At 36.5% G+C, this 17,075-nt stretch overlaps 1 pseudogene; it reads right to left on the reverse strand.

The window, feature by feature from the left end:
* Window positions 1–13,790: 13,790 nt before the first annotated feature.
* LOC117285745 lies at window positions 13,791–16,445 on the reverse strand (annotated as a pseudogene).
* Between the last annotated feature and the right edge of the window lie 630 nt (window positions 16,446–17,075).

Raw genomic sequence — 17,075 nt, forward strand, 5'->3', positions numbered from 1 at the left:
CGGAAATCTGCTATAGAAAATAGAAAAGTTCACAAATGCTCAGGTCTATGAGGGAAGTGAGACAGTTTGGAGGCAACAGTGCTTTCAAGAATGGATTCTTCTGTAAGGGCACTGTGTTCCCTACCGTTTAGCCTGCAATCTATAAGCATTTCCGTGTCAAATGGAGGCACAAACACAATAATGATGTACGTAATTTCCAGTTCAGCACCCACCAAGCAAAGCCCAAGCATCTAGCAGCTCAAGATTTCTTAAATCTTTGACTGTGGCATTTTGATCTATGGCAACAGCAGAGACTATCAGGGGAAACATATACTTTGGGGGAATGTGGGTTTCTGTTCTTAATCTGTCATCATTCATTTGTTTACTCCTTGTTTTATTCATTTAATAAATTACTTTCTGATCATCTACTTTGAATACCATGCTAGGAACTAAAAATACAGCATTGTATTCTAAGACATACTTAGCTTCTTCCCTCAAAGAACTAATAGACTGGTTTCCTGAGTAAACTACTGAGCTTCTCTGTGCTTATTTTTTCTGGAAATTCTTAGCTGACATACACTTTAAAATGTGATAAATAAGATATACAAATGATATCTGATATTTTTAAATGAGGTGAATGGGATATTCTTTGTGATACCCTGTCACCACCAGTTTTCTGCAAGGTAACTTTCCCTAAAGCTAAAAAAAGAAAATCTAAGCCAGCCTCAGCATCTTCGTGAAAGGTATATTCGTCAGGATGGGGAACTGATTATAACAAGAAGCCCCGGGATCTGGTGTATATTCCTGATATTATGTTCAACAACGTGATCCTACTGCAATGGTCATGAATAAACCTTAAGCAGAGCAGGATGCCTTTCAAATGTCTTCACTCTTATCCTAGTGCTCTGACTGCTCACTGACCCATCTACTCACTTTGTAATCAGACTTCACACATGTCAATAAGGCCTTTGCACTCAAAGAAGAAAGACTTAGAAAACAAGACCAGAAAACAGTTTCACATTAACTATGTAGTAAATTTCCAGAAAATAGATTATCTAATATCTTGGGAATGTGATTCAACAGACACATTCTTCTGAGATTAAAAACAGCTTTTACAACACAAGCTATTAAAAGGCAAAGATGCAGTACAAGCTTTTATTGTTAACTCTGTTCTCATAACTTCAACTTCAACAAAGGAGCCCATTAGAAATGCTTTCCCAGGTCATGGCTGCTCTGGAATATCTGCCATTATTTCCAGGCCTTGTGCTATTTTTACTTATAAGATAGTACACATGGAGCATTAGATTAAGAGAGTGCACACATGAATCTTTCCATCTAACTCAATCCAAGGGAAGGTATGAGAGATTTTTAGAAACCATTCAGTTTCCCTCCATCATCATGAAGATGTGTCACCAAATAAATTTGACATGAGGGAAACCACAATCCTTCAACCAAATAATGACTACTGATTGGCCAACGCGATTAGGACCCAGTGGTAGGCAGCTATCACACCCGTATGATTCTTTCTGTTTGTTTGTTTGTTCGTTTTTTCTTTTATTTTTTTTTTTCACACCAAGCATCAAACTCCAGTCCTTGCACTGCGCTTGTGAAGCAGGTGGGGGAACCACTGAGCTAAATCCCTGGCCCCCCACATGATTCTTTTACAACACACATACATAAATACACAAATATACATGCACACACATACTCTCAAAAAACTAGCTAGCGTAAGTAGCATTAGTGTTTACTGAATTCAACTTCTGTATATAGTCTTACTCCTTAAATCAACTACTAAGGTAGAAATGACCATTATCTACATTTTACAGACAGAAGTTAAATAACCTTGTAATTGGTAGAGAAAAAATAAATGAAAATCTTCTGCCCTCAAAGTTTTTCTTTACCTATGCACAGCAGGGCTTTAAAAGACTTTTATCCTTACAATTCAGCATACAGTAGGTAGATAATAGAGAATGTCAACTGGTATATCAGTGAATCTGAAAGCACCAATATAAGCTCAGTGCTTATACAAAGCATAACTCATTATAGCCAGAAAACTACCTATTATGAAAATGCGGAGTTGGCAGGACCTGAAAGAAATCAAGAAGGGTCTCATGAGAATTAAGGAGATATAATGAAAATCAGGAACTTGGTTTAATGAGAAAGAAATTCAATATACTTGCCTCTCCTTCAATTCTTTTTGTATTTGGCATATTCACTTAGAAACAACTCAGTATTTCTTACTGTAGTTCTTTTTACACATAGCCTAGAAATCTTTCATGTGGGAATGATTACCAAAAGGATGGATTATTAGTAAATACACATGAATTAATAGAACATACAATCTTGTTAAATGCAACTAGACGTTTTTAGAAGTTACTGACACACCCATAGGTAGAGCAATATTAAGTTGAATTTACCAAGTGCATGAATGTAAAGAATCGCTGGATTTTTATTTGTCACCAAGAGTTGCATGGACAAAGCCATCTCTCGAAATTTTAAAATATTATAAGAAAATTAAATATGGACATATGAGGAACAGACTTTTTAAAAAAATAACATGCCAAGTTACAGGAAAATATTGGAAATATTCATATATTAGCAGGAGTGCCTTTACATGGAGGGAAGTTAAATTATGGTCATAGGGAAAAATCAGTAATCACTGAAACATTAATTTGGAAGACACCATAAAGGATAGCCCAAGTCCTTCATTTTACTGAAAAAGAATGACAGCGGATATAACTTGGGCTATATGGATATTTATATAGGTAGCCTCGAGCTCTTTCCACAACAAAACGACCCCAACTATTTTTCATGAGCTAAAATTTATCCTGGTAATTTGTTTCTTCTGTTTGCAGTTGCCTTCATCCTAACTGTTATTTTGTTTTTAATTTGCTTGAATTAATAATCTTAATAGCTTTCCTTTATTGGTTGGTGACTAAAATTTGTTTCAATCTAACTGTAACTAATCAGCACATAATAATGAGACTATTATCCAAATTCTTTGTCAGGCCCACTTTACAAGTGGCGTCATATCAATACCTCATGCTAAAAATCTTTTTTCATTTTTGGCAGCCTGACATGTAACTTGAACACAAATACAATGTTGGATGACACATAACAAAGTTTACTCCACAGACCATCTTACCACCCAGAAATCTCCCTGGAACAGTTTTGCTTTGTTTTGTTTTTTGATGATTCTGGGTACTGAATCCAGGGCCTCAACACTGCACTATATCCCAGTTCTTGTTTTTTGTTTAACATTTTGAGATAAGGACTCATCAAGTTGCTGAGGCTGGACACAAACTTGCAATCTGCCTATCTTGGCCTACCAAAATGCTAGAATTACAAGTGTATTAGTTGCTTGGCTTCCAAAACAGTATTTACAAAATATTTTTCATAATAATAATTACATATAGAACATTTTTTCTTTGTTCATTATTCAAGTTATTTGTTGGCAACAGGAAAGATTATGATTATACTGAAAAGGGAACCCCTAACACTTTCTAAATTTTTGTTCCTTAACTAGTACGTATTTTAACCTTCAACTCCTTTTCTATTTTCTCATTGTTTTTGTTATAACTCATTCTTCCAGAACACCTACTTGTATTCTCAAAGTATACACCAACAAAACCTAAATACAACTTTTTAGATTTTTGCCTACCATGTTCTTTCTGCGAAAATTATAAATGGTCCATATTTGTCATTCATCAAAGCCTTTCAAAATAGGGGTTATCATTAACTCTACTTACAGGAGAAAAGACTGAGCCTGGAAGAAGTTAAACAGCTGATCACTTATGGAAAGCTGAGCTTTAATGAAAGGGGTATACTCTGGAAATGGACTTTTGCCAATGTCACCGTTGTGTATTTACACCTGCTAAGAAGGCTACAGTATCACTAAGCTACAACACCTAATGGGACCACTATTGTATATAGAGGCTGCTGTTGACCAAACCATCCTTACCCACCATATGATTGAACTAAATTTCACTGATAAACACACTCATACACAACCTACTTTCAAATACATTTTACCTTCTATTCCTCAAAAGAATACATTCATTACAAAAAATATATAGGCTTAGATATGGAGATGACCTACACTCATTTCAAAGCTATATTTTATCACCAACTCAAAAGCACTCAGGTTTTCTCAGGTCCTTACATTAACAAGATTTTCCTCTCTAGGGGAGAACACTGCCAGAGAGGCACAGCAGAATGCATAAGACAAAGATCTAAGATATCTACTTTACAGCAAACCTCATCATAGTCAGAGAAATGACACTTAAAAGGCTTCTCTCACAAGGAGTATGTCTCATTTAAATGCAGTTCACCAACACAGAATGCATTTGTTCTGTGCCATGCACCCCGGAAAGGCTCAACAAATCTGCACAGATAATTATCAGGGTGATAGATATTACAAATTACACCTGTAATACATAAATGTGAGTTTTAAAAAGGTATAATTCAGAGGAGAGTGTTAATAATATTCAAGAATAACAACTGCAAAATTAACTGCATGTAAGGTGCAGCCAGCAGAGAACACAAAATAACTAAAACTTTACTGGTAGTAAGATATGAACAGGAATGCAGTTATATTTCAATTTTTATTCTTCTAAATTCACGATCAGTACGCTTTCAGTTTTAAACACTGAAGTAACTGAAGCTTGAAGAAAAGTGCGCTCAGTTCAAGAGAAATACAGAGCAATAATCTCAAATAGAAAACATCACATTAGAAAATAAATACTCTGATAGGAGCACTTATACATGAGCCAAAACTCTCAATCACTCCATCGCTTATTATTAATTTGAAAAAGAACTGCATTGCTTTTAGAAGTTAGCAAAAGGGATGAAATGAGAAACAACAAACTGCCAAACTGAAAGGGATCTCAGAGATCATTTAGTCCCACCTCCAAATTTTTTTGAAGAGGACACTGAGAGTAATAATGACTACCCCAAGGTCACTACCTGGTAGAAAAGATCTCAGAACAGCCCAAACCTGAAGGAACTGCATTTGAAAATGGGTGAAACTTGGAAGGTATCAGTGGATTTGAGTGGGCTGTAAATAAATGCTGTATCCCATATAGAAGTTTATCTTTCAGTCAAGGATAAATGAACTGCAACTCCTGGCTTTCTGTGAACAGTCCAGCTCAGAAATCCACAGCAATACTTCTTGTGTGACTAGCAAAGGCCTCAGCCACTTTAAATCCTGCATGCTTTAATCTTGACATTGTCATCTGGATGCACTCTCAGGAAAGGAAAGGGAGGGATCTTTTTTACCTTTGTAAAAAAATTCAGGTGACTTTGGTAGTTAAGTATTTAAATAGACTGGTCTTCAGAGTCCAAATGCTGGGGATCAGGCTATTACACAGAAGGAAAGTCTCGCCTATGTGGAATATATGTATGACTTTGATAACAGAAAAATGAGCAATTTCTGCAAGGATAGATCTTAGAAATAGGAACACCTATGACTAAAATGAAGATGGAAAAAGAAATCAATCACTTCTCTGAGATGATGACAACCGGGTGTGTGCCAGGTTGGAAGAAGTGGTAATTATTTTTAAATCTGTAATTCTGTTGCATAAAACTACAAATGAGTATGTGCTCTGCTTAAACAATATTCAGTTGAAGGAAATAATCAACTCATGTCCTCTTCCAGGAAAAGCCCAGACAGTTATCAGTGCAAAGACGAGGCAAGAGAGAACAACATACTTACCTTCCTCTTGCCACATGAGCTCAATTATTATGAGAAAGCACTGGGCCAGCCAAGTAAATAACTTGAATTTTAAAAACAAAATTCAAATATATGTATGTACTCTCCTGCACGTTAACCATGTATTTAACACAATTAGTGTCAGAGGCAGTAGTGATAATGATTTTACAAACTTTGGAGGGGGGTAGCAGGATCAAACTCGGGTCCTTGCACTTAGCGAGGCAGGTGGTGGAACCACTGAGATAAATCCCCCGCTATCAATAGTGATAATGGAAAGGACACCTAGACTAAAATCCAGAAAACCTGAGTTCACATCGTAGATCTGCATTTACCTTGCTTCTAGCTTTCAGCAAGTCAAGAGATTCAAGATTCTAGAGTCAGAGAAAAAAAAAATCTTAGAAATAAGGGAAAATTCCTTATATCACAGGTGGAAAACTGTACTAAGACTAACTCCAATGCAGACCTCTGCATCACTTGTAGAGCTAGAACGCAGTCAGCACTCCATCTACTCTCCTACCATGTCAGCTGCCTCTAGGAGAAGAGATGGAAAGTTAAAAAACTACATTTTGCCGAGTCCTTTGATATTAGTGTTTTTCACAATACCTAGGTTCTACCAAATGCACTAGAATGTGAACAGACACCATGAGTCACATAGTGTGGGACTCCAGACAGTGGACTTATACAGCAGTGGGGTCTGTTATAATTGTACTCTGTTATAAATTGTCATTTGTACTCAAGGAGTGAAACAAATCAATGGCATTTTTTTCTCTCTCTTGTATGGCACTTGGAATTTTTAAAGTTATGATGAGACATCTGAATTATATGGTTGCATACTGCATGTGAAATCACCTTGATTTCTTTATCTATATAGTGTATTTTGTCTTTATTCAATTTTATGTTCAAATGTTTTTTTCAAAGAAATAACTCCAAGTTTTCAATTTTCAAGTGGAAAACATTTTTATTTAGATAATTTAATCTAAAACAAACTATGCAACATTTTTGAAGGCCAACACATAATGGAAACATTTTCTTAAGTAAGATGTGGACTGCTTATGCACATTTATTTGTATTTATATGCTGAAATGCAATGAAGAGTTCAGAATCTCTAGATGACAAGAAATTTTTAAAAAGGAGATGAAATGAACACTCCAGAAAATCAAATTTATTCTGGAAAATAAAGACAGATACAATGTCAACAGCAGTCGGAAATCAAAAGTGTTTATATCAAAGATTCTCTCCAGTGTTTTGGAAATTTACAAATTACGTCATCCCTTCCCTATTTAATCTCATCCATCAACTATAAGATTAATATACTTTAATCAACTATTCAGCCAAAAAATCTCAAAAGTTTACTAAATAAACAAAGTATTGATATGTAAAAAAGTCACACACTAAGTCAGATACAGATACAAAACAGTAGTATTATGTACTTCAGTTATGTTAAAAATTAATATATTCTTACTAATTAGAATGTTAGTACAAATAGGATGCTGAAATATAGGCGCTGTTTCTTACACAGCATTTAAGAAAAAACGTTCACATACAAACAACCTTTCTTTTAACAGAAGTGCTGAAAAGTTTCATATTTGTTTATTCATAAATCATTGTTTTAACTCTTCAGAGATAATGATCATACTCATCCCTGTTCATGTTTGAGTCTAACAAGTTTCCTGAATGGAACTTTGACTACATACAACATACAGAAATGCTATAAGCATGATTGCATGAAAATATGCATATTGAGTGTACAGAATTTGTTTGGCACATATTTAAATGCTCTGTTTAAAAGACCATAAGTGTTACAATTAGTAAATCAATCTATAGTCAAATGTTATTGATGACAAAAACACATTTTGCTATCCTGTAATTACTGACATTTCAGAAAAGGTATTTTATGAGCCATTTACCCACCACTATAACGGGAATCCCTTCAAAACTAGGACTTTTTTTTCACAGTATATACTTGGCATGTACGAAATAAATACAAAAATGAGTTAATGAAGCAGTTAGGTCAGTTTATAAACAATTCTTGGAATCTACTAAGATATAAAAATATTGTGATGGTTTGGATCCTAAGTTCCCAGGGGTTCATGTGTTAAAAGGCCAGTTTCAAGGTGACAGTGCTACTAGGAGCTAACAGAAGCAAATGGGGTCAAGAGGGGCATGCCCTTGAGGGAGATCCTGGGACCCCTGGCTCTTCCCCTCTCACTGTCTCTCCTTCACAACTACCACAAGGTGAGCAGTTTCCTCCTCTCCTAGGAGTACTCTGCCCCATGGTGCTGCCTCCCACTAGCCCAAATAACTACTGACTGAAATCCTGGAAAACAGCCAAGAAGTCTCTTTTTTTTTTGAAGTTGATTGTCTCAGGTATTTTGTCACAGAGACAAAAATGTGACTAATACAAAGAGCTGTGGACTAGTAAAACCAAAGCCTTCCTGGAAAATGAAAACTAAAACTGACAAAGACACTCAGCAGTATGTTGTCAAAAACATAATGTGCGAAAACTCTTGCAGTGATACCTTAATCGCTACACCAAAGTGTTTCCAAATACTCTAACTTGGAGGAAATGAAAACGGCCCTCCAACATCTCTACCATATTGATTGCAAACACTACTATTACCTCTCTGTGCAATATGCTAACATGGGACCTGGACATGTACTTTAATATAAACATCAACCCATTTTTCTCACCTCATTCACTTCTACATGTGGTCTATCATTGTATCTGGCCAACATGATGCTTCCTCTCCTTCCTCTCTGGTGTTACACAGTGACAGGAACAAAAATCCCATCATTCCTTTGTTCAGGCACATCAGTAGTTTGTGGTTAATTTAGAATGCAATCTGAAGTCAAACTGCGGTCTGTTAGGTTCTCTCTCACACTGCTAGGCTCACTGCTATTGAACTCTCTGGCCTCTCGGCTCTGGTCAGAGCCTGCTCTGCAGGTCCACCTGGGACCTGTACACTGGAATGGACCCTGCCTCCTCAGAGGAGCCTATTCCTTTCTTATGTTTGTTCAAAAGTCACCTCATCAGATCCTCAAAGGGTCTTACTGTGATCCCCTAGCTAAAATAATAATGCCTCTTCTCCACTCTCTGTCCTTATCCTGCTTTGATTTTTCTGCATAGCACTGAGCATTTTCTGACTGCTTTATATAATACTCCTATTGATTTATTTCATTATCATACTCCTTGTTTGAACATTTCCATAAAAGCATCTTTACATGCTTCTATGCTTAGCACCTACAACACTAGTTAGCATACAGCAAGAGCTAAGCTGAGAAAATATTTTTAGAATGAATTATTTTACAAAATCCTTACATTCCCCCAAATTGTTAACACGATTACTATTTATAGTAAAAAAAAAAAAAAAAACAGTAAAAACAAGATGATGCAATTACTTCTGGAAAAAGATAAATGACCCACGGAATGGGCTCAGAGGATTACAGGACTGATACAGGAATGAAAAGCAAGAAGGAAAGAAGTAGAAATAAAAAAGTGCTTGGATTTTTTGTTCTCTAATTTTTCAACTTCCTTACTTTCAAAACTATAAATGATGTACTCTGGGAAATATCGTATCTTAGTCTTAAACTCGATTTGTTTTGTTAATTTCCAGTCAAGAGTTAAAGACTATAAGCAATGAAATTATTTATAAAAGATGAGAAGTGACAGGAAACATAAAAGGCCACTACTTAATTACTATTCCATTTTCCTACACAGGCTGAGATTCTGATCCTTGTTAGACCAAGAACAATTACAATGTGAAAATAGGGAGTAGAGCACTGGGGTTAAAACTTGCAAGGAACAAGAGCTTATAGCAAAAGGACATTAGAAAGTGTTGGGAGGAAATGAGGATTGTAATGCCTTTCCTACTGGGTGCATGAATAGGTTTTGTATCTTGTTTTAGCATATCTTCAGGGCTGAATGAATGCTTTGTGTAATAAAGAGTACAGCTGAAACCAAGTTTACTGCCTCCATATGGTTCTAACCACATATGCACAATGGTAGATTCACTGAAAAAAAAAAGAAAAAAGAAGGAGGGGTAAGTCATTTACTAGAAAAGGCAACTGTGTTGCTAGAACTTTAATGAGCAAGAGTTCAGATGCAAGCCAGAGCAAAAATCAAACTTAGAACGCCATCCATCTCTCTTGTGCCTTTCCAAAACAGCAATTTGATAAAATACCATCTGCAAGTCTTTTATCTGCAAACTGAATTTTGTTATTGTACCATACTGTACTTAAAATAAAAAATAGATCCACACGTTTATTAAAATTGTAATGAATGAATCACTTAGGCTTTGATCTCCTACACTAATTTTACTGTGTTCCCCTAAAGGGAGATCAATTAAGCACATATTTTTTTCATTTTTTCAAATACACCAAGACAAAGCATGTGAATTTCATCTTACTAAAATTTAACCACAGAAAACATTATAAAAACTAAACACCACTACTCATGCATTTTTAAACTGCATCACTTCACTCCTGATAGGAACATTAAAGATACTTAATGATGACAGAATTCTGAACATGCTATACCAAAGCACGCCACTTTGGCATACAGAAAAGCTACTGAAGTAGGAAGGTCACTCTCACCTGCCCTGACCTTTCTCACAGGTCATGAACCTAGGAAGGATTGTCTAATATCCTTGAAGCAGTTCATCAGATCCTACTGTGAGAGGTTCTCTCCGGAGGAATGGAGGAAAGATAAGTTCCTTACCTCTGAAGGTCACAGAGAAAAATCTGAACAAACTTTTTGCTGTTATTGTTTGTTTATTTGGGGGGTTTTGTTTTATTCTGCTTTTTGTTTCTAAGGTTTTTTTGGTTTGGTGTAGTTTTTTTTTTTTAAAGACTCAGTCTTGCTATAGCCCAGGGTGGCTTCAAGTTCTCCATCCTCCTGCCTAAGCCTCCCTTCCAAGTGCTGAGATTATAGGTATGTGCCACAGCTGGCTCAGGCCTTGCTAAAATGTCCCTCATTTTGTTACAATATCAGGTAATTTATTTTGTGTCCTATCACATTTCTCCATGAATGTCCAATGGTCATTAACCACAACATTAAAATAAACAGGTTTGACCACTTCTTCACATCTTCATTTCACTATAAATGCTCTTTTGGTCAAGTAAAATTTAAATCTGTGTTTTTCTCTCTTTAAATGGTATTGTTACAAGGCCCTCAGTCATGAACCTACAATAGATAAAGGAAAGATATTTTTCCTCCCCTAACAAGACATTTCCTAATGTTGTCAGACACAAAACTGTGAAAACTAACATTGTGTCTTTTACAGACACAATCAGAAACATGATTAAAATGTGGTGTTTCTAGAAAAGTACTTCTCACCAATTGATACGCTCCCTAGAAAACAGGACTGCACTCCACATTGTGAGGGGTTTGATTTATTTACTTGGTGCAGCATGACTTTTGGGCTCCAGAACAAGATTCATATAACGATGAACTTCTTAAAGTGTCCTTTCAAGAGAAAAACACATTTATTTTCCAGGGCATAAAAGGAGTAACTATGAGTCTAAAAATCTTCTATGTACATGGGAAGGGAGTTACCCAGAGAGGCCACACAGAAGAAAGAATTCTCTAAATGTAACCCAAAGAGAACGAAAGAAGACATATTAGGAGAGATTGTGCATCCTGAGCACACACAACGATGAAATACAACTCTGGCAGCTAGACACATGATTTTCACACATAATTCTACCTCACAGTGGAAGGACGAAAACTCTGCTGGGCCCGCAGTCTTGCTCTGCATGTGAAACTAATTTTGTGACTTGGACAATGCCTTCACTTCTTTTTTCCTCACTTCACCACCAGAGAAGAGTGTTTTTTTGAAGACATTCCTCTTGGTCTCTCCTGCCTCTAAAATTTTATGGATTCTCCAAAGTGGACATTTGCAAAGAAATTTTCACATCTTAGTAAATTCTTCTTGTTTTTTTTTTTTAAACTTAATATTGTCTTGCATTAATACATAGACTCCTCTAGCAAAAAGAACTGGTAAAAAAGGAGAAAAAAACAAAAGTTTTACTAATGACTAGCCAAAAGTATCTGGAATCTTGAATAGCTTGAGCATTTGCCATCATACACAGCTCTCACAATGGAAAACAAAGAAGTGCAGGAGATCTTAGAAGAATGATGAATTCCTGAATAATTGTGATTTACCAATTACTGGAATCAGCTAAAGAGGCATTAAGGAACACCACTAAAGTAATATGAGACCTGTGTTTAAATGAATTACATTTATTATTTAGCCTGTGGCATATTAAAAGCTAAAGTATGGAATATATAAATTTAGAGCATTGTTTTGAGTTATATACACATATAATTCTAAACACCAAATACTCCAAAATGAGAAGAAATTAAAGATTAATTATTGTGACTATTTTTTCTTAAAAATTATTTAAAAATCAGTATCACAAACCAGGCCCAGTAGTGTACGCCTGTAATCACAGCACTCAGGAGGCTGAGACAGGAGGACTGCCATGAGCTGGAGGCCAGGCTGGGTACCATAGTGAGTTCAAGGCCAGCCTAAACTACATAGAGGGACCCTGTCAAAAAAAAATCAGTATCACATGTAATCATCAAAATGTCCTGTCTTACTGGGCACCATGACATACATCTGTAATCCCACTTACTTAAGAGGCTGAGGCAGGAGAATGAGAGGTCACCACAGGCAATTTAGAGAGACCCTTTCTCAAAATATTTTTTAAAAAATGAAAAAGGGCTTGGGATATAGGTCAGTGGTAGAATTGCTCTGGGTTTGATCCTCAGAACTACAAGAAAGAAATGCTATGTTAAAAACTGATTTATTTAATGATAAACTGCTTCCATACAAGATTTGCAGTGGCTATGGAAGACATGGAAAAAATTCTAATGGAAACATGACAGACTTTACAAAAGATAATCAGATAAACTAGATGTACTGCAATTAAGTAGGCTATCTGTCTTGGAGCTTCTCCACACACAGAGCAATATGACCCACACCCCATATATACACATGACAGTGAAATGTCTTTGTCCAGGAGAGGGAAGGAACAAAAAAGAAGGCTGGTTGAGTAATTGCCTTTTTTTTCCTTCTTAAAACTTCATTTCTCTGAAAGTAAGGCATGGGGAGGGGTCAGGCTTAACACAAAGTAATACTTATTTTGGCAAAATAGCAACCAAAATATAAAATGCCTAAGCTATGTGTCCAGAAATAAAAGGCATTAAAGAATAAACCTTAATATCACAGGGAGGGGAAAAAAACTCAACACAGGATACAATATATCTAAACATTTTGAATTACATCTTAAATCTTAAGGATAAAAGCTGAAAAACTATGCTCAGCTTTTGCTAGATTAAGTGCATCTGTTTCCCCCAAACAAAAATCATAACATTTATTTAATCACATCTAAAGTCTGAATTTTTTTTCAGTATAACATAGAATACTTGTTTGCAAGTTCATAATTTCCCTGGCTTGTCCCAAAGCACAGTGCACACTGAAGACTAAAATTGGGGCGAGGTACATGAAGCAAAAAAAATCACAATTCCAAGTTTCAAAACTTGCTCTTAAAAATTATTGTCAGGACACTCAAGTTCATTTTTACTTCTTAGTTAAGATGTTGAACTGTCATCTGATTATCAGTCTGTCCCAGAATTACTATATGCCAATTTGAGGCTGAATAAAGCAATTCCAAGTTAGTCTGTACATCTCAGCACTTAGCAAAACCTACCAGGCTCCAAGGACCCAATAGCATAAATTATGGTGCAACATTTTAAACAGAACCCAATGATTTAGTGTCATTCAGAGCCCCAAACCCAAAGAATGACCAAAATCAAATCCTTTTTAACTATACAAATGTGATCCAAATATGTCCACCACTAGTTTTTCCAAAAGAAACATGCTATAAATAAGCAAACTACATCTGCTCATTGATGTGTATGGACTCCCTAGATGTCTCACTGGGCCTAATTACAGACCACTCACAGTAATAGATTTTTAGTATAAAGTGCGGCACGATGTTAAGCCATTCTAGCTTCTGCACACACATGTTGCACTTCTGGCTGATAATGGAGAACAATTTGCAGCATTACACTATTAGGTAGGTCACATCCTTCCTTTTAAATGTCATCAATGTCAATGTCGTCATCCTTGTTGGATTTCACAGTTTCAACTTTCAGTACACTAGCAGTCTTTGAGTAAACCACCTCAATGTTTTCAGCTTCTTCACCAACAGAAGAGTCTTCCTCCACCTCCTTCAACCATTTTATAAATGGCTCTGCTTTGACACAGATCTCTTTGCCAAGCACTTTTGAAAATGTACTTCCTAAAGGCCTTTTCAACAAGCTGATGATGACCTCCTCTTCCAAATGTCTGCATCATACATCTCCTTCAAGATATGCAGATCTTGGACAGGAGATGTGCTTAATGCATCGTCACCACACACTCCAAACCATGAAGAAGATATCGTTGAGCTTTTTTGTTGCTGTGATATAATTGGAGGAAATAGCGCCTGTTTCTTTTTTTTTTTTTTTTTTTTTTTTTTTTATTGAGTTTATTGGTACATTTAGGGATACAGTACAGTTACATTCATTGTTGGGATCATGTACCTTTACATGGCAAGTCTTGATTCTCATTTTTTTCCCCTTACCTCTGCCCTCCCTTCACCCCCTCCTCCCCTCCCCATCTACAAACACTTTATTTTCATCTTTTCATTCTCTCACATTTTTTTCTTTTCCCTTTTTGTTCTTCCCCTACGTATCACACCTTCCCTACACCTTTAGCTCCTTTCCTGTGTTTCTTAATTTGTTCTCTAATGTTCTTGTTAAAAAGAACTTCAGTGTTGTTTTCATCTGCATCTTTCGAATGATCAGTGATGTAGAACATTTTTTCATATATTTACTTGCTGCTTTTACTTCTTTGTCTGAGAAATGTCTGTTCATTTCAGATGCCCATTTTTTAATCAGGTCTTTATATATGGGGGGTCTGATTGTTTTCAGTTCTTTATATATTCTAGTTAATATTCCTCTGTCTGAGGAGCAGCTGGTAAAAATTTTTTCCCACATTGTAGGTTGTCTCTTAGTTCTGTTGATGGTTTCTTTTGCAGTGCAGAAGCTTTTTAAAACAGCACTGAGATTCCACCTCACCCCACAAAGAAAGGCTGCTAACAAGAAATCACACAATAACAGATTTTGGAGGGGTTGTGAGGAGAAAGGAACCCTTCTTGGTGGGAGTGCAGACTGGTGCAACCACTATGGCAATCAATATGGAGATACCTCAAAGAGCTGGGACTAGAGGTTCCATTTGACCCAGCCATCCCTCTGCTGGGTATCTTGCCAAAAGAATTAAAAGAATCATATCACAGTGATATATGTAAACCCATGTTTATAACAGCAGTTTGTAATAGCTAAAACTTGGAAACAGCCTATTTGCCCATAAGTTGGAAACCAGATAAAGAAGATGTGGTTTTTCTATAAAATGGAATACTACTCAGCCATAAAGAATGAGAAATTAGATTCATTCATAGGAAAATGGACACATATTGAGGATACACTCCTAAGTGAAATAAGTAAGTCACACATGTGTAAACACCAAATAGTTTCTCTGGTGTGAATAAACTGTAATAGTACATAAGCTCCTAATGAGATAACTGACAATGTGAAATAGGAAAAAAAGGGCTAAAGATGTAGGGAAAGTGGGAAGGGTAGGGGAAAGGAAATAAGGGAAAAGAAAAAATATGAGAAAAGGAAAAAATGGAAACAAAGTCTTTGTAAGTGGGAGGGTGGAGGGGGTAAAAGGAGGGCAGGGGTATGGGGAAAAAATGAGAACCAAGGCCTGTCATGTAATGGTACAAGATCCCAATAATTAATGTAACTGTACTGTACACCTAAAATGTATCAATAAACTCAATGAGGGAAAAAAAGCAAATATAACTATTAGAAATTTTTTTTAAAAAACTTCAGTCAGAGCAAGAGGGCCCATGGCTTTTATATCTAGTCTTTCTGTTTCAGAAACAACTCCTTTGTCAAATGAGACAATAATGCCCTCTTCTTTCTTTTTCTTAATAAAAACAAACAGGATATTCACACACTCTTCTACAGTTATTTCCAAATCATCATTGAGTGTCTAGACTTTTGCATGGTTGCTGATTTCATCTAATGTGCGCCTCTGAGCTTCCTCAGTTGTATCCTCCCCCCAGTCTTCGTCTTCTTCCTCTTCGACAGTGTTGGGGGGAAGACTGATTTCATTGGGGGGGCCTCAATGCTGTATACAGAGCCATTTTCCTTGTCTTTGCCCTATTTTTCTTTTCCTTTTCTTTTTTACCTGTACCACGGTCACTATTCTCAGGTGGGTCTTTGAGAATGAACGTGCAGAGTTTATGATGTATGTCAAGCAAAAAATTATACCTATTCCTATTGTTTGCTTCTTCGGATTCACATGCAGATCTGTTTCAGGATTCTTACACTCAGGACGGAGAACAAATTTTTTTAATGAATCCATCCAACATGTCTTGCAGCTTCTTTGCTTCATGAGATCCACTGACAATGTAATGGTCAATCTATACATCAAACTGGGTCTGTGCTTGCAGCTCACAACTAAAGCATTTGGTGGGATACACTGGAGGCCAATGAAGCACCTTCGCAATGTCAACCATTTTGACTATCACTGTCTTGATTCCATTTCCTTTGCCCTCAACTTTGGCAATCAGACAGGGCATCTGATAGGGATAGAACTGATCTAAAATGCTGCAGTTGATACTGACAGACATTTTGTCTTAGTAATGACTTTATCAATAAGATGAAGAGATCTTTGATTGTAACTTTTTGGTATTTTCAGGCTGGAGAAGAAGGGATGACATAAACAATTGTGAGAGTTCTCAGTATCTGAGAGGAAAAATTTTTCACCAACTGAGGCTGTAGGCTTCTTGCTTGTATGCTGTTTCCTCCATACAAGTACCAATGGCTGTGCAACAGCTCTTCACCCCCAGCCCCGTGGTACACCACAGGCAGCTGACATCACTGCGTCCCCTCACCCTCCCACTCTGCCCAAGTAATTATCTTTTAACTGGTACCAAACAAGAAATGAGTTATAGAAATGAAAAACCATGACACAGAAGCTTCAGCGTGTGGATAAAGATGCACTGGCAGTTACTCATTCTCCTTTGCTCATCATTGGACTATCAACTTTTTCACACATTAGAACTCTCTTTCAGAGACCTGCTGAAAACCAATTCTCATGATCCCTTTCCTCCTAGAATGCCTGTACCTTTTATCCTGGAAGGACACTTACTTCCGGTTTCGAAAGAAAACATTTTTAAAAATGTAGCTCTTTATTCAGGTTTCAGGAGCATGGGCAAAGAATTCCATCTCTCAGGGCAGGTGGGTGGACATGCTTACTGCACTCAA

Source organism: Fukomys damarensis, unplaced genomic scaffold, assembly GCF_012274545.1.
Source record: "Fukomys damarensis isolate Sample0158 unplaced genomic scaffold, DMR_v1.0_HiC HiC_scaffold_2, whole genome shotgun sequence".
In the NCBI taxonomy this organism is placed as follows: domain Eukaryota; kingdom Metazoa; phylum Chordata; class Mammalia; order Rodentia; family Bathyergidae; genus Fukomys; species Fukomys damarensis.